Genomic DNA, 20,071 nt, shown 5'->3' on the forward strand with positions numbered 1-20,071 from the left:
ATTCTGAAATAGCAAGTTTGGATTAAGCTAACTATTTTTTATAACTGGATTTTAAAGGCAGGAGAGATGAATAGCTCAGTGGTTAAGAGTGTGTACTATTCTTGCAGTGGACCCAAGTTCAGGTATGAGGACACACATGGCAGCTCACAATCTCCAGTAACTCTAGCTCTAGAATATTCCACACCCTGTTCTTGGCATTGTGAGCACCCATACAAACTCACACATAGATATGCATAATTAATAATAAAATAAAGTTTTTAAACTGGGTTTTCACCGTGAGACAGAAGTCACAGTAATGAATACACAGGCACACACATGTATATATGTATGTGTGTATGTATGTATATATACAGCACAAACTGAGAAAAGAAATACAGAAAGCTCATGACTGTTATACAGACAGTTGCAGCATGAGTCAGTCTTCTGTGTACTATATAAAGGTAAATGTGTTATATATCTAAATATGTTACAACAAAAGGTTTCAAAACTTTGTTTCACTAAGTTTTTAATTTATAGAGAAAAATACATGAAAATTTAAAATTAGAAACATACTTATTGCCCATACAAAAGTTTTTCTTGTTATTTCATCACAGATATTTGAAAGTTGCCAATGAGATAATACCTCATTTTTGTTTTTTAATGTTGTTGGGACGGAACACAGGGTAAACAAGTACTTTAACCCCAACTCCATGTTATTCTCTTAGAAATAAATCTAGCATTGCTAAAGATGGGTTCACTTAACAAAATTACAGTAGTAGGCTCTCCCCTACTGTGCCCAGACAGAACTCTTCTGGGGGTTACATCTACTCTCTCATAGATCTGTAAGCAGTGCGGCTGCTCCTCACTACTCCCTCCAGAGGACCCACTAAATCTCTTTCCTGAATCCCAGGTAGCTCCTTGAATGTCTCAAGACCTCCTGCACAGCTGTTTCTTACATTAGGCTTTTCTGTACAGTACAGCTCTGTATCCTCAGTCACCTTAAACAGAAAGGTTCTCCTGCTTCTTTAAAAGTCACCTCACTATTTCACCTCACACCAGTGAGAATGGCTAAGATCAAAAACTCAGGTGACAGCGGATGCTGGCGGGGATGCGGAGAAAGAGGAACACTCTCCATTGTTGGTGGATTGCAGACTGGTACAACCATTCTGAAATCAGTCTGGAGGTTCCTCAGAAATTGGACATTGAACTGCCTGAGGATCCAGCTATGCCTCTCTTGGGCATATACCCAAAAGATGCCCCCAACATATAAAAAAGACACATGCTCCACTATGTTCATCGTAGCCTTATTTATAATAGCCAGAAGCTGGAAAGAACCCAGATGCCCTTCAACAGAGGAATGGATACAGAAAATGTGGTACATCTACACAATGGAATATTACTCAGCTATCAAAAATAATGACTTTATGAAATTCGTAGGCAAATGGTTGGAACTGGAAAATATCATCCTGAGTGAGGTAACCCAATCACAGAAAAACACACATTGTATGCACTCATTGATAAGTGGCTATTAGCCCAAATGCTTGAATTACCCTAGATGTACAGAATACATGAAACTCGAGAAGGGTGACCAAAATGTGAATGCTTCACCCTTCTTTAAAAGGGGAACAAGAATACCTTTGGCAGGGAAGAGAGCAGGCAAATTAAAACAGAGACTGAAGGAACACCCATTCAGAGCCTGCCCCACATGTGGCCCATACATATACAGCCACCCAATTAGACAAGATGGATGAAGCAAAGAAGTGCAGACCAACAGGAGCCGGATGTGGATCCATCCTGAGAGACACAGCCAGAATACAGCAAATACATAGGCGCAATGCCAGCAGCAAACCACTGAACTGAGAACAGGGACCCCTGTTGAAGGAATCAGAGAAAGAACTGAAGAGCTTGAAGGCTAGAGACCCCATATGTACAACAATGCCACAACCAGAGCTTCCTAGGGACCAAGCTACTACCTAAAGACTACATGGACTGACCCCACCCAAACCTCATAGGTAGCAAATGAATAGCCTAGTAAGAGCACCAGTGGAAGGGGGAAGCCCTTGGTCCCAGCAAGACTGGGAACCCCAGTGAACTAGATTGTTGGGGAGGGCGGCAACGGGGGAGGATGGGGAGGGGAAATCACCCAAGGAAGGGGGGGGAGGGGATGTTTGCCTGAAACCGGAAAGGAATAACATCTTGTAAATGCAAAAATACTCGTTAATTAAAAAAAAAAAGAAATTTGCCATGAAAAAGAATACTAGTGAAGGGACTTAGCTATTCAAGCTCCAGATAATCCCTAAGGTTAAAAAAAAATAACAAAAACCTTAGCAGAGTATTGGCCTATAAGGCAAATGTAAACTCTGTGGATGCAGTTTTCCTTAATTTATATGTGAGCTAACACACTTAACTCTTACTTACCACTGTTCTATGTGAAATGATTTACTCTAATTGCCCTTTGGTTGCTTATGCTATGAATAAATTGTTTAAATATGAAATAAAAATATATCACCTCCTCTGGACTGATGCCTTGGTTTCTAAAAAATGAGGAAGCCAAACACCTGATTCTTTCTTTACTTACCACTCCTCAATCTTGCCTATACTGGGGAAAATGTAATATTTATTTCTCTGAATTTACTCCCTGTCCTAACTCTGGAGCCCCATATATATAACCCAATCCAGATGTTCATATCACTGTAAGAGGAGCCAGCTAAACAGCACCTTATGCTGAAAAACGACTTCATCTCTCTCAAATGTTTTATCTTGTTTTGTTTTTTGATTTTCAGTGCTGAGGGCAGAATCTAGGAAGTTTGGATGTGCTAACCAAGCACTCCACTCCTGAGCTCCATTGCCAGTACTAATTCTACTTTTGTTGTATGTAGAACATACTGAGAACATGGAATCACTTTACTATTGATTTGTTACATGCTTTTAAAGATAGTATTCCTTTGTAGAAAATAAAACAATTTCCTGTTTATTACAATCTTGTCTTACTCATATTATTATATCACAGAAATTTTAAAACCAAAAATATTAGGAATTTTTAAATCTCATTTAGAGCTATTAATAAGTGGAATCATTTAAATCATACCAGGCTTGTTAGCGTCTCCTCTAGGTGCCTGGTGGTGCTACTAGTCTAAACCTCATAAAAGCCTCTATGGATATATTTCCATAGTCAAAGATATATTTCCAAGGTGAGACTGATGGTCCATAAACAGCAAAAAATAAATCTAAACCATTTAATAAAGCAAAAGTAGGCATCAGAAATGTTTAAGTTTTCTATAATAAAATCTGCTATGCAGAGACATGAGGAAGAAAATGAAACAAACTGAAAACTGGGACAATTTGAAAGTCCCTCCTGGCCAAAGCACATGCGATCAGCTTTCACTTTCAATTCTTCAAGGGAGGCTATTCATGTAACATGTAGAATGTAACTTTAATATCATAATATACAAACGAGGTAGCACATGGGAGTAATTTGGCAACATTCAAAGCAGGACTTTAAGGTGGGTGTTCTAGTGTTTCCTTACCACTAAGCCCTTGGAACAGAAATAAGTGTTTTAGAAATAAAAAGATAGTCGGAAAAGCTAGGAAAGTGTCAGCCTTTACCAAACTGACCTTTGTTTTGTGTTTAGGACTTCAAAGCCTTTGGTGGGTTTGTGTGCACTGCCAATCTCCTAGAGGAGTTGGGTAAAGTGCCTTGCAAATTCATTTGACCACAAACCCCTATTAATGTCTCCCAGACGGTTTCATCACAAGTAGCTTTGGAAACACTCTGATGTCACATGCACGTGGCTATTTAACTGTTCCTAGTTTGGTATGGCACAAAACTAAATACAACCACATGTTTACTACCCAGAACTTTATGTATTGGATAGATGTGTCCCATTTACAGTGAACAAAGGAAAATAAGAAGAGGGAAATGGTCAGGGGGTTTTCTGCCTACATTTCTTACACACCTGCTCCTGTAGTCTGAAATCTGGAAATTGGAGCTGAATGCCCAGCTCAGCACTTATGTTTTTCTGGGAATCTGGTAAATAACAGGGAGGACTTATTCATTAATATCAATCCCAGAATTCCCAGTTCTCCCTGTCAAATTCTCTGTCACTAAATCCCAAGCAGGCAAGATGCTCTGGGCAACTAGCTCAGATAAGGACAGCTAGTAGCAGCTTTTCTTGTCAGTAAGAAAAAGAATAATATTAGTACCTACATTGTAAAAGTTTGGAGAGATAAAATTATGCATTAATAGTGATTAGCCCAAAGTCTAGTCTGATGTAGATGCTCAATTAACATAGTTAATAATTTTGAATGAGTGTTTCCTTATAACAAAGGAAACACTTGGGGTAGAACTAAGGTTTGACATTAGACAAATAGCAGGGGTTCAATTACCACTTCTTAACAGACCAATTTCTCTTAAAGCCAGTGCCAAATTCTAGAAAAGGACTCCTCACTTATTTATATGCAGATCAGGAAGAACTGGGCTCTTTATTACCCTTCAGACAGAAGCAAAAGGCCAATAATACCTCATGGCATTTGTATCTCCTGATTACTGCATGGTTGCTAAAGGTCATGTAATTGTCTGAAGAAAGGATATGCAAATCCTACAAATGGTTTCCAAGACTGATCCTGTGACTCACCACATGGAAAGGTACGTCCTGTTCCACACAGAGAAACAAAATAGAAACCTCACCTCTCCATAGCCACCTCCCAACATTTCTCACCAACAGCTAGAAGTGACCTATAGCACTATGTACAATACCCCATGGGTTTGCCGCCCCTTCTCATTTCCAATCTGGATGGGGAAGGCCATGGTAGCACACAAGGCAAAGGTGACACAGTGAGTTTACAGGGAAAACAGATTCTAAATACACACTTTCCAGCTCTGAGTGGAAAGAGCATCCTTTAGAAAGGTATTATGAACCCAAGCCACAGCATGGGCTAATGATCCCTTATTTTCAATATATGTGGAATTAACACACCTCCTAAACCGCCATTGAACATATGGTCATTCAGGCTGCATGTGCTATACAGAACACTCATGTCCCCTGACCCCAATTACAGACACACCCTTTCTACTTCTCTGTGTAGAAAAACCACACCCAACTCTCAAGAACTGAAACTAAAAGTGTAACTGTTAGCTTACTAAAGAATGTCCCTTTTCCACGTGAGACTATACCTGAATTAGGAGAAATGAACTGCGAGTTTCTTAATCCAGAAAGTAGCTGGAGACTCCAATGCAAAGTAGCATATCAGTAGGACAACAGTTAGCAGAAATCAAATATGTCACCTACCTGTGTTGGACAAGGTCGTGGAGGAAGTGCCGGTGGTGGGGGTAACAATCCTGAGTTAGCAGCTAAAAAGAAAAAATACTGTTAAGAACCACCTTTCCATAAAAAGACAAAAATGTATTTAACTAATAATATTGATGGCATTTAACATATTTACGCTTATTAAATCCCTTTGAAGGCTTAATTTTTTCTAAGTCTATGCTAATCACAATAGCAAAATTATATTATAAGCATAGGTATCCATCAGCAGATAAATGCATAAAGAAACTGGTGTGTGTGTATGTATGTGTGTATATATATATATATTCAATAATAAAGAAAAATAAACTATCATATGCTAGAAATGAGTACAACTAAAAATCACTATATTAAGTGAATAAGCCAGACTCAGAAAGACAAGTACCATGTGTTTTTTCTCATTTATGGATCCTACATTATATATAGACACATAAAGCCATGAAAGCAGAAAGGAAAGTAAAGGAAGAGAGCAGACCTACCAGAAGGGATGAAAGGCAGGGGACTAACAGGAAAGAATGGGAGGGGCAAACACAGTCAAAGCACAAGATATACTTGAAAGAAAGAAATTGTCATACAACATACAATGAACATATTCCCGTGAAAAAGAATGCATGCTTTTTCAATCCCCTTTTCACCTTCATCTTACCCAAAATTCAAGTATTTATGATGGTGGTGACAATTAAGACAGGATAAAAAAATAAGGAAAACATTTTTTTTTAGCAAAAGACGATTTAGCATGGAAAATGTGGTCAAGTCCTTATTCTGACGTTATTTACTCATTTTCATATAAACCAGGTTCAAATAAATCAGGCCAGAGGGACTCTTCTTTGAGTTTCCATCTTTCTCACTAGCTTCCGGTCTCTGTTGTTCATTAGCTTAGTACATAGGCTTCCGTAAAGGAGAGCCGGGCTCCGGAGGTCTGCCACCTATGAGGAAATGGACTGACCAGAAGTAGAAGAAACCAAAAACGATGCATTGACTTGACTGACTTCAAGTTTTTCTTTCTTTCCCCCTCTCTGATTGTTACTAGCAAGGATAACTAAATATGTTCTAAATAATCTGGCCACATCAGAAGAATTTTTTGGAAGAAAGCTGAAGTCTAACATTTTCTTTAATTTTATGAGATACAGAGAATATCTGAGGAAGCAAGAATGTCTGAATTCTAACTTAACAATGCAAATAAACAGCTGGCATGGAATTATAAATAAAATCCATGATCACACACAGAAAGTTTATAACCATACAGTGTCAAGTTAAACCACATTCTTTACAAATACTCTGAAAACACTGGATCTATATGACTCTACATAGTTTATTCATAAGTCTGTGTTAACTGTGCTAATATTAGACAATGGTCTGTGCCTTAAAAACAACGGTCCCCTACAAGGCCCAGGTACCATCATGGAACAGAGGACAGAAGATTGTAGAGCCAGAGATTGAGAAAAACTGAAGCAAAACAGTAGCTTCCTGACACAGCAGGGCCACTGCACTCATGAACACACAGCACCTCTGTTTGCTGCACAGGACTGCACAAGGCCAAGCCAGTCAACATTCCAGCACGGAGGGGGGAGAAGCTCATGGAGAGCAACTGACAATAGTATACAGCTTCTAGGGGGCAGGGAGTCCCTTTTCCTTAATATATGGCTGTTGGTAGGTCCACCGTGCTCCAGTAGGTGGCACCACGGACCCAGAAGCATTTGGCCAACACATCAACTCACTAGGTTATTTAAAAGAGAGGGTACATAAAGTTGGGGAAGTGAGATAGATCAGGGAGGAGTGAGATTAAATTTGATCAAAACACATGGAATAGAATCATAGAATTAATAAAAGTATTATATTGTTAAAAAGAAATGAGTAGTATATCAAGAGAATAAATATTCTTGTAGTTTCAAATGAATTTCACTTCTCTGGATCAGACAAGCCAAAAGATGGAGCTTGGTGCTTTCCGCAGATATAACTCAGAATAATGTCACAGAAATGTTTATTCTTGGCTAGTACATGGATACAGTACCAACAAGTATGTCCACCTGGGATCTGCCCTTCATCACAATTTTTAAAACACATCAGTGGGTCATAACACCACAGGCTGAAAAGGCATCAGTAAGAAGTGGGGCAGAAGAGAATGTTTACAGCTGTAAGGATAACCCATCACAGAGGCCCTAATGTCCTCATAGGTTACGCCTTTAAATTACTACCAGTTACTTTTAAAACAAACAAGTACACAAGCAAATTTTGTGCGCTTTCTAAAGAAAATGCCAAACAATAACTTCAGTTATCAAAAAAGACTGCTCGAGAAATTCTAAGCCATTTAAATACATTGACTCAACTTCCAGTCAAGACGGAGTAACAAAAGAACACACGTCCTCACCCAGCTGAAGCCATCAAACATAGCAAATCCTATGAACTAACAATTTCCGTAATACTGGAACAAAACCTGGGAAAAGAGTTTTAGAACCACAGGAAAATTAGGCAACAAAGAAGGTTATCTCTGAGAGACAAAAACAAAAAAGAAGGAGACCGTATGACTGATTCCACATGCTATCTTGACCTGCTACAGAAATGACATAAACCCAGGTCCAGGTCTGATTATGCTTTTTTCAAAAAAAATCATTATTTAATTTTATTGCTTGAAATTCACTGAAAATTAGTCCAAATCTTGAGTTGTAAAGCATTAAGATCATTTAAAAATTGAAACCTAAAATGAATATGGGTATATACTTGTAAACCCAGCATTCTAGAGTCTGAGGCAAGAGAAGTGCCACAAGTCTAAAGCCAGTCTGATACTGATGAGACCTTGTCTCAATTAATCACACACACACACACACACACACACACACACACACACACACACACACACACACAGCCACATCACATTTATATCTAAACTTCAAACAGTGAATAGAGCATAGGGTTGTGTGCATTCTTCATTCTGAACCTTTTAAAAGGTATTAGTTTATGTTCCTTAATAAATAGTAGAATTGGGAAAAATGAATATATTGCATCACAAACATTATTAACAGCTTTATTTCCTCACTTCAATACCTTATTACTTTTTCCAGCCATCCATACCCATCTAACACAAATACTATAAAGTTGAATTTAGTTTTTAAAATATTTGTTTTTATTTTATGTGTGTTGCTGTTTTTCCTACACATTTGCCTGTGTAGCACATGAATACAGTGCCTGTGGAGGCCGGGAGAATTATTCCCCTGGGACTGAAATTAGGCTATTGTGAGCCATCATTTAAGTTTTGGAAATTGAACCTATGCTGTCTGCATAACAGCCAGTGCTCTCAAGCGCTGGGCTAGCTCTCCAACCCCAAGGCTGAATTTAAATGGTGATAATTGAAAGTGGAGAGTGCTGCCTCACACTTGTTATGTCAGTACTGGGAAGGTTGATACAATGGGATGTTAAGTTCATGGCCACCTAAGTTATACAGCAAGACCCTGTCTCAAAACCAAAGAAATAATATTTTAAATGGTGATAACGTAGTATGTCAATCTTTCCTTCAAAAAGAAATATCTACAGGTTCACCCAATAGTACTTTCCATAGGTTTACTGTAGATACCCTTCAATAATTTATGAAAATTCCCACCTATTCTTATTTTGATATTTTTTCCATGACAACCTGATGATGAATTTTAATGAGCACTGCAATTGTGTCCACTCATATGATAATGTAATTTCTTTTTTTTTTTCATCTTTATTAAATTGGGTATTTTTATTTACATTTCAATTGTTATTCCCTTTCCCCGGTTTCCAGGCCAACATCCCCAACCTCCCCTCCCCCTCCCTCCCTCCCCTTCTATGGGTGTTCCTCCCCATCCTCCCCCCATTGCCGCCTCCCCCCAACAATCTAGTTCACTAGGGGCTCAGTCTTAGCAGGACCAAGGGCTTCCCCTTCCACTGGTGCTCCATACTAGGATATTCATTGTTACCTATGAGGTCAGAGTCCAGGGTCATCCATGTATAGTCTTTTGGGTAGTGGCTTAGTCCCTGAAGCTCTGGTTGCTTGGCATTGTTGTTCATATGGGGGCTCAAGCCCCTTCAAGCTCTTCCAGTTCTTTCTCTGATTCCTTCAACAGGGGTCCCGTTCTCAGTTCAGTGGTTGCTCCTGGCATTCGCCTCTGTATTTGCTGTATTCTGGCTGTGTCTCTCAGGAGAGATCTACATCTGGTTCCTGTCGGTCTGCACTTCTTTTGCTTCATCCATCTTATCTAGTTTGGTGGCTGTGTATGTAATTTCTTATAATGTGATAATGGCTTTATGGATTTTCTAACATGAAAGCAAGACCTAATTCAAATTGTTCAGACTTTTCTATCTCCTGGGTAAAATTGGGTAATATTTTGTTTAGGATATTTTGCAACCATATCAATAGGTGACACCAATAGTCATGATTTTCCTTTCTCATATGACCCTTGGTTATGCTTGATTTAGCTGGAAAGCATCCTCCTACTCCTCCTTTTTCTGGACCAGGTTGTACAGAGTAAGAAACTTTTTCTCAACTATCAAGTTAAAACTTTCCAGCAGAGACATCTGGAAGTAAGATTTTTTTTTTTTTGCTTAATTTGAAGTAGGAAGATCCACTTATAATTCAGTCATGGAAATGGGAAGATACATGTTTACTCCAGATCTTGAGAAAGGACAATTCACCTTTATTGTGGGCCACGCCTTCTGCTGGAAGCCTATATAAAGACATGGACAAAGGAAGCTTTTGCTCTTTGCCTGCTTGCCCTCACTTCACTAGCAAGTTCATTTCTTCCCTGGCGTTAGAGCTTCCTTCAGGATTCCAGTAGCTACTGATAACCATCTGAGACTTACGGCCTCATGGACTGAGCAACTTCATGATTCTTGGAATTTCCATTTATAGTCAGCCATTGTTAAATAGCTAGACTGCAGCCTTTAAGTCATTCTAATAAAATTCTTTTCTACATATACATAAAGAGAATCATTCTATAAGTTCTGTTATTCTAGAGAACCTTGACTAATAGAACAATCCTCTATATCATGTGCTTGTTTTATATTTCATTAATCTTTAGCTGACATGCTTTGACCTTGCCTTGTTCTACCTTAAACTGGTTGCTTAGATGATTGGTTTATAGTTTTTCTCTTTTTATACTGAGATAGAATTATAAACTTTATTTTAAATAATTTTTATTAAAATCTCCTAAGTTTTAAATGTGATGCTATCATTAGTGTTTAAAAATATCCTAATTCTCCTTCTGATTTCTTTTATGTTACTGTCTATTTTGACTGAGTCCTGGGCTTTCTTTATTAAATGTCTACTAATAACAGATTTGGTTATTGACATACTATCCTCTCATAATATGTTGAGGATAGAATTTCACTGTCTTTCAACTTCCACTAGCATTGTTGAAAAGCCAACTGTCAGTCACATCATTGTTCATTAGCTATTAGTTATCTCTGGTTGTTTTGAAGAACTCTCTTTTTGATACTCTGAAATAACAAACTTTCCCTTTACCTGCACATACTCTACTTTATCTTATTCTTTTCTTACCTACCAGAGGTTTTATGGAACTTCTGAACTATGTGGTATCCCTAATTAACTTTGGCCAAGCCTCAGTGTTTTTTTACTGCCTTTTTTCCCATTATTTCTTCAAGAATGTTGTCTAACTGTGTTTGGGACAATTTCCAAAGACTTATTATCCAATGAAGCAATTGTTTCTTCAGCTATCCTTCTTATACTGTGAATCCAATCACTGAATTTTAGACACTTAAGCATTTTATCTTGTTTTCATTTGTTTTGGTAATTTTTTGTAACATAATCTTTCTATACAGCACTAACTGACCTTGAACATACTGTGTAGCAATTTCAAACTTTCCATTTTTCATGCTTCAGTCTCCAAGGTGCTGGAATTACACGCATGCAGTAGCACCTGACTGCTGATTTTAACATACTAAATATACTCAGTAATTCCATTTTCTGAATCCTTTGTACTTCCTACTATTTGTTGCTTCTGCTGGTTCTTGCTGTGTTTCATTTCCTAATATGGCTGGTAACTTTTGAGACTGAACTGATATTCTTTGGAACTTTGCCTGTGGTGATATTTGATGTTTGGGTAGAAAGTAGGTCCTTCACTTCTCTTTGTTTCTGCCAGATACATGAGGGTACTCCCAAGAGGCAGAAGTGGCACTAATGCCTAGCTTATGCTGTCTGACCTAAGAATATACTAATATTTTTATAGCATATAACAGTTTAAATACACACAACTAATTTTACTCTTAGCTCATTAATGCAAAAGAGAAACAAGCTACTGCACAAATTTGAGGAGACAGTTTGGTAAGAAAAAAATGCATATTCTCTAGATATTGAAACCCTTTTAAACCTCTTCCCTTCTAGTCCCTGAAAAATGATGTCCAATGATTAAAAAATGTTCTCCAAGGAATCTGATCACCCAAGACAATATATTGCCTTGCTAGGCAATTCTACTGTTATGCCCACATTTGATAAATCCCATCCATTTGTTCATATATTCTAATCAGTATACCTCTCATTCTTAAATATAATCAGGTGATTAAGTATTACTAGGTATCTGTATAAAATATTCTAACATAAGGTACAGAATAAACACTAATAGAGAAAAATGATTTCAAAGAGACTTGACCTATACTAGGAGAAAGCTTTAAATTATACATCATTAGTATAATAAGATTTATTCAAGAAATACTTAAATAATTACTATGCATTAGGTACTGTTTGGGGTGCTACAAAAATACTAGTGGGGAGGCAGGAGCTGAAAAACAACTTTATCCTTATAAATCTTATATGCTGAGATGATAAAATAGAGGGAATGAGATGAAATCTTAAGTAAAGTTATCAAGTAAAGTTGCAATGAGAAGTGCTGTTTAGAAAGATGAGATAATTGGAAGCTATTGAAAAAAGAACATTCAGAAAATTAAAAAGCACTCAGAAATTAAAATATGATAGCAGGAAGTGAAGGCTCAATAGAAAGTTTCAAAGATAATCTCAGGAAATTTTCCAGAAAGTAGGGTACTATTCAAATAAAAGTTCCACCAAGAGATAATATATAAAATTGAATCAATTAAATGGTTTAATAAATTTTTCCAGAACATTTTTGAGCTTTTAAATTAAAAGGGCCCACTGTGTACCTAATACAATGGAAGGAAACAGAAGTATGGCAAGACACATTATCACAAAAATACCAGAATTAAAAAAATCTACATGTTTTTGTCAGGGAATGGGAGAGGAAGGCAAGCCACATACAAAGTAACAGATGCCCAAAATGTTTTAGAGTTTTTATTGCCTTTAGAACCTAGAATTCATTGAAACAGTTGTATCAGAATTCTAAAGAAACGTTACTTCCAATTGAGGCTATATATGGGCAGTTTGACTGTGAAATGTCTTCCAGAAGCTCCTATTTTGGAACACTGTCTAAAACTGGTGGTCCTGTTTGGGGAGACGGAAGCCTTGGGAGAGGAAGTAGGTCACTGAGTCAGGCCTTGAGATTTTACAGCCCAGCCTCACTTCCTGAATTCTCTTTACTTCCTGGTCCATCTCAACGTAGAGTTAAGGTCCAGTTACCCACAAACCTCACCTTCCCTTTCCCATAATGGCCTGAACCTTCTAAAACCATGAGCTCAAATAAACCTGTCCTCCATCAAGTTGTTTTTTGTCAGGTATTTCGGTCACAGCAATGAGACAAGTAACCAGTATAGGATATTCGTGTCAAGAAATGGGCTTGTTGCTGTTGATAACCCTGACAATGCGCTTTACAGCTTTTGGAAATATTTTCAGTAGAAATATGCAAAAATCTAGGACTGTGGACTAGCGGAGCTCTTGGATGGTAGTCTGGACTTAATAGGCCATTCTGACAGGGGCCCATATGACAGGAATGGCAGCAGACACACAGACTGTAAAGACTGAGCTCATGAGGTTTCACAGGAAAGGAAAAGCTCTACTGACACCTGAGCTGGAGGCCATTCATGTTGCATTCTGGTAAAATCAAAAGAAAGAAAGAAACTCTTTGCATTCTATCCATGTCCTAGAAGCCTGAGTGAGGATGAATTAAACTGCAACTGTATTTGGCAGAGGAAATTTTAAAACAGTATAACATTCAGGCTGTGGCATGTTCATCGCTTGTCATATTTATTCTGATTTATAGTGAACAAGAAAAAAATGAAGCTTAAAGAAACAGAAAATGTGTAATTTAGTGAGGAAAGGAACATAAACCTGGTTAAAGTCGTGGAAAGAAATGTGAACTTCAGTGAGAGAAGAAGCTTTAAACTCAAGTAAAACTGAGAATGGGAGAGCAAGGGAAAATGACTAAAAAAATAACATTCAAAAGTTTAACACCATTAAAGAAAAATCTGGATTCTGCAGTGAGAGTAACAGCAAAAGTACCTTGAAAGTAAGACCCCGTCCATCAAAAGCTCCAATGGAAATCATAACCAATTAAAAAGCTTTCATTCAGGAGAGAATACCAAAACAGAGCCTTAAAGGTTCAACAGAAAAAAAAAAAGATGGCATCTAGGGGGAAATTTGCCTAGGTTCACCCAAGAAAAGTCACAGAGGCCACTGCAGCTCTCATCTATGGGAGTCAGACTACAGACTTCGGCATTAACTCCATGCTGCTGATTTGTAAGCATGAAAATTTCAAGATTTAGAGAGTTGTAGAGGCTTGCACCAAGATTTCATAAAACCTCTGATGTCAGGTAATGTATAGCAGGGTCTGATTTCCACCATGGCACTTGTAAGATGGCCATGTGTGTGACTGCGAAGTAAAGCATACACTGCAGTAGAGATCTCAGGGTATTGGCATGATCATAAAATATACCAAAACTAAATTTCAAGACACAAAGTGTACTCATTCCAATGGAAATACCACATGTGTTACAGGCAAAAGAACTAACCAGAGAAGTAGTTCTTTGCGTCCCACTGGAGCACAAATACTGCCGTAATGAACTCAGGTTACCAAACATGGAGGTTTTACACTGTTTTATTTAGATTTTCTTTGGTCTAATCTTTCTCTGATATGTCTCATTCTTCCCTTTTGGAATGGGAATATTTACTATATGTTACTGTGTATTGGAAATGAATATAATATGCTTTATTTTTATTTTACAGAGGCTCAGAGTTAAAAGACTGCATTGCATCTAAGAAGAAATTTTGAACTTTGAAACAGCGTTGTAACTGTTAAGGCCCCAAAGATTCTTTAAGTTAAACTGAATGCATTTTATATTGTTAGGTGACCATGAAACTGTGGATATCATGAGTGGATTACTGCGGTTTGAAAATAAAATGCTCCTTACAGGTTAATATGTTTGAACTCTTGGTCTCCAGATGGAAACTCTAGGAGGTAAAGTCTCACTACAGTGTGGTTACTGGAAGGACACCTCAGGATTTTTATACCCTGCTCCCACTCCTTGAGCACTATTTCCTGGTCTGTAAATGGTGTAAGGAGTCTCAAGTGTATGTTAATAGCCATTAATTCCTCCATGTCTTCCACCAAGCACCACCACAATGGACTGTATCCTCTAAAACTGAAGGCCAAAATTATCGTTTTCCCCCTTACATTGTTTCTTGCCAAGTATTTAGTTACAGTGATGAAACAAAAAACTCAGGCACGATTCAAACTAGCAGCCTGAACAATGGTATAATTAAAATGAGCACCCAGCATATATCCTTTCCCAGGAAGCCACTTGAGAATATGTTCTATCAAAATAAGAAAGAAAAAAATTAAGTAGTTAGACAAGGGATAAAGAATAAAAGAAATCCCATATGGCTGAATGAGTCAGGGAATCCTTTGGTGATGATATGGTGAGATCTTATGATGAAAAGGTATTTAACAAGCACTTAAGACCATAAGTTTATATTTCTCTAAGAAAGTAAACTGCATAGAATATCTGATGTGTCAGAAGTTCACAAGGGGAACTATAGAAGACTGATGGAGTCTGCGGTCAGATTAGGTGAATGAAGTGGAGAAACAAGTTTCATTATTCTCTCTCGGATGAACTAGAACCTGGACAAAAACAAAAGGGAAATTGTCTATGTGGTTTAATGGCCGTACTATAAATTCTAAATATGTAGCTAATGAAAATTAGAATATCACTATATTGGAGAATTGAAGAGAAAGGACAGGTCTTTTCTTCTTTAAAAATTTCTTGGGTTGGGGATTATCTCAGTGGTAGAGCGCTGCCTAGCAAGCACAAGGCCCTTGGTCTTCGTCCTCAGTTCAAAAAAAAAATTTTTTACAAGTTACCATCATCTTGAAGCAATTTCAGGTTGCCTCTAGCTAAGGTGGAACATCACCAGTCAGTAATGTATCAAGGCAAAAATCTTGACTGAGAGATCAAGAAGACATTGTATTATTTCGACATTTGTGCAGGAAGACATACCAAAACAATCAACATTAACAATCCTGCAATACAGTGATTCCCCTAAGTTTGGGAAGGTGATCGATGGCCTGAGAGGAACGCCACAGACTTGTTTATCCCTTAGTTTGGAATGGAGCTTCTACCATATCAAGATAGCAGCTATAGTTACCTTATAAGCTTCTTCCTTCTCTTTCAAAAGTTATTTCCACTACCCTCAATCGAGAGAAGGGAGAATTAAGAATGTACATTCATTTCTCTTTGCTCCAGATTTGGAATCTAAATGAAAAAAACCACAAGATTTTTCTCCTGACACATGTGGTTTTTGTAAGGAAGCAGACAGTCAGAAATATAGGAGTATGCTCAGATCTTCTCTTATCCATCCTCTCCCAACAGCAATCAAATGACACAGGTCTTTGGTTGCTGCAGAATAAAAAATGTTTCCTTATGCTTATGGCTCATGGTGTAAGGTACTTAAGAAATCTCATTCTACCACTTTAATATCTAATCCGTCTGCCTTCCACAGCACCTAAGCACACTGCCAATGTTTAATATCTCTTATACGATGTTTTAATAACTAGAGTTGAACTTAGTGAAGAGCCTTCTCTTATATTTGCAATTTAGTTTTGACTTAAAATTAGATTCAAGTATTTGATCCTGCATGTTCCAATCAAACACACACACACACACACACACACACACACACACACACACACACACACACACACACACACACACACACACACCTTCACAAAAAATGTTTAAAAAATATTTCAGCCAGAAGGGGCCCAGTGAGGATGCTCTCAGTCGACTTGAAGGGAGAAAGAAAGCAACCACAAGTGGGAGGGAGGGAGGGACAGGGAGAGAAAGGGAATGGGGTGAGGGAGAGGGGAGCATGATCTGGTATTGGGTACGGGGAAAACGCCTGAAGTTTTGAGGGCCAGCAGAAAGAATGGAAACAGGCAACCTCAGGAGGAAGGGGTTGGGAGACCAGACCTCCAGAATGTACCAAAGACTTGGGGAAGTGAGAGACTCTCAGAATTCAAAGGGGGAACCCTAGATGAAATGCCCTACAGTGGGGAGAGGGAACTTGTTGAGCCCACCTCCACCAGAAAGATAGGGCATCAAGTGAGGGATGGGGTTGCTATCCCATAGTCAAAACTCTGACCCACAATTTTTCCTGTCTGAAAGAAATGCAGAGATGGAAATGGAGAAGAGCCTGAGGAAAAGAAGGTCCAGCAGTGAGAAGGCCCAAAGTGAGAGCCAGATCAAGGGGAGGCCCCAAGACCTGACACCATTACTGAAGCTATGGGGCATTTACATATCATGACTGCCCTCCGAAAGACCCAACAAGCAGCTGAAAGAGTCAGATGCAGATATTTGCACCCAACCAATGGACAGAAGCTGCTGAACCCTGTGGTTGAATTAGGGAAAAGCTGGAGGAAGCTGAGAAGAAGGATGACCCTGTAGAAGGGCCAGCGGTCTCAATTAACCTGGATCCCTGAGATCTCTCAGACACTGGATCACCAACCAGGCAGCATAGACCAGCTGATATGAGGCCCCCAACACATATACAGCAGAGAGAGGACTCCTGGGTTTGGGTTCAGTCAGTCAGAGAAGATGCACCTAACCCTCAAGAGATTGGAGGCCTCAGGGAGTTTAGAGGTCTGGTGGGGTGGGTGGAGTGGGGACATCCTTGTGGAGATGGGGAGGGGAGGAAGGGGGCAGGGAGGAGGTATGGAATGAATGAATAAATAAATAAATGTAAAAATACTTCAGTTAAATAACCTTTTTGCAAAAGTATGCAAACGACAATAATGTGCTCTTAATAGTAATGGCAAATTCATCCCTAGAATGGAGACAGAGGGAAGAGGAGAAGAGGGAAGAACACTTGTCTATATACAATTGCAGATTGCTTCTAGCTAAGGTGAAACATCAGCTATCAGTAAGGCTTTATCAAGGCAAAACTCTTTATAAGTGCAATCAGAGAAAAATCGTTACAGGATATTTGAACCTATTCCTAATTGTGCTGTGACTCATCCCTTAGTACACACTTTCAACCCCAAACAATGAAAGTAAGGTTACTTATTAGAAGGAAACACCCAAGTTTGAAAGTGATTTCTAATTATGTGGCAGAAAAAGTGACAAATCAGAGAAAGATTTGACAGAGTAAGATATGCTTAACTCTCACAAGAAGAGAGAGGAAAGGGAAGCTACTTAAAGGAGAGACAGACAGTACAGGAAGAAGAGAGTACAGTGCAGGAATACAGGAGAGTTCATGGAGAGCAGTGCAGTAGAGTTGAGAGGAAATGAGAGAGAGAGAGAGAGAGAGAGAGAGAGAGAGAGAGAGACAGAGAGACAGAGAGACAGAGAGAGACAGAGAGACAGAGAGAGACAGAGAGAGAGACAGAGAGAGAGAGAGAGAGAGAGAGAGAGAGAGAGAGAGAGAGAGAGAGAGAGAGAGAGTTTTTTTTTAAACCAGGAGAGCTTTATAGAAACAGATTGAAGAGCGAACAGGTTAGACACAGGTGAAGAGAGAGAGCCAGAGAACAAGGAGGATCCAGAAGATTAGAACAGATTGCTAGAGTGGGTTTGAGGCCAAGCACTGCGATTCAAGAGGCAGAGAGAAAAGCCAGACTGACTAAGTCAGCTGCGAGAAGAGTCTGAACCAGAACGGCTGAGTTGAATGAGCCAGCCAGAGTTCAGAAAGAGCTAGAAATGGTGAGGTTATTTTGTAGTAAGTCTCAGAGGCTGAAAACATTCTAGGCCTAGATGAGACTGTACAAATGCTAGAAGCTTTCAGGACTAGGCGTAGGTTAGCAGACTGAGACAGTAAGCCTCAGAGACTACAATTACAACAGGAGAATAAAAGTTGCTTTTACAAAAAATATTACTCAAATCATAAAAGCCAGATTAAAAAATTCAGGTAGATAAATTGCCATTTAATACTAAATTCACATAACATGTTAATAGGCCTCCTTGTTTAAAATTATTTCTTGGGCTGGAGAAATGGCTTGGCTTTAATGGTTAGGCTCACAACCAAAAATACAAAGCTATTTTTCAAATTTATTAAGTCTGATCCTCTGGATCGCACCCAAAATATTAACCTTTAACATGTTTTATCCTCTTACATCACTATACTTAGAAATTTCTAAGCAAGCTGGAGTCATATTTATTCCTAACTAGTTCACGTTTATAATCCTAGCACTCTAGAGACTAACCTGGGCTACATAATGAGTTCCAAGACAGCCCTGTTTTAGAGAGTTGAGAGTTTGTTCCAAGAAAATATTCTCAGCAAAATAGTCTTCATAAATAGCACTATTTATTAATTTCTTTCTGATTTGTACAAGGCCCAAATCATCAGATAAAGGAAAACATGTCCTAACTGAATGAAAAGAAGGTAGCAGATGTGGTGAATGAAAGCTTCAAGAACAAAAGGGCAATTCTTAGGGGAGTGAGACTTGGAATAACTTCAGCTATAGAAAAGAAATCCAATTCCCGCTAAGAATAGTTTATGAAGAAAATAAAAGTGTTCAAACTCCAATGGGGAGGAGGCACTCAAAGAAGAGAAACTGTTAAAACCGGTCTGCCAGTAAGAGCTAGACTTTCAAGTATCATCAAGTACAGAGTCAGCCAGGGGCTCATCAGGAAGGACCCCTTTTCTTCTCGGAGGTTTCATAAAGTGGCTATTTCACAGTAATAGAAACTGTTCGTTCATTTCCTTGTAGTCACAAAAATACTGTGATCTTATATCCATCTCCATTACTCACTCATACACAGAAGGAAACAATTTTGTCAATAATTAAGAGAGATGAGGGGTTGGGGATTTAGCTCAGTGGTAGAGCGCTTGCCTAGCAAGCGCAAGGCCCTGGGTTCGGTCCCCAGCTCTGAAAAAAAGAAAAGAAAAAAAAAAGAGATGAATCTACACATGCTTTATTCAACAAGTATAATATTATTAACTAAATTTGGGAAATCATTCACTTTGCAGATGAGAATATTAAGGCCTTCAAGACAGGTAAAGGGCAGAAAAGTCCAGGGAGATAAGAATAAGCAGGTAGATGGGGGAGGGGTGTTAAGCCCAAGGAATGAGCATTTCAAAAGTCCTCAGAGCAAGGATATGCCAGCTCATAGTAGAAGGATGCTTCTGATCATTCTATAAACCACAGACTCAGAACTTAAAATGAGCTAATGATATGGCTCAGTGGGTGTCTTAGAGTTTTACTGCTATGAACAGACACCATGACCAAGGAAACTCTTATAAGGACAGCATTTAATTGGAGCTGGCTTATAGCTTCAGAGGTTCAGTCCAGTATCATCACAGTGGGAACATGACAGTGTCCAGGCAGGCATGGGGCTGGAGGACCTAAGAGTTCTACATCTTCATCTGAAGGCAGCTAGGAGAAGAGTGGCTCCCACGTGGTTAGGAGGAGGGTCTT

This window comes from Rattus rattus, chromosome X, assembly GCF_011064425.1.
Source record: "Rattus rattus isolate New Zealand chromosome X, Rrattus_CSIRO_v1, whole genome shotgun sequence".
Classification (NCBI taxonomy): domain Eukaryota; kingdom Metazoa; phylum Chordata; class Mammalia; order Rodentia; family Muridae; genus Rattus; species Rattus rattus.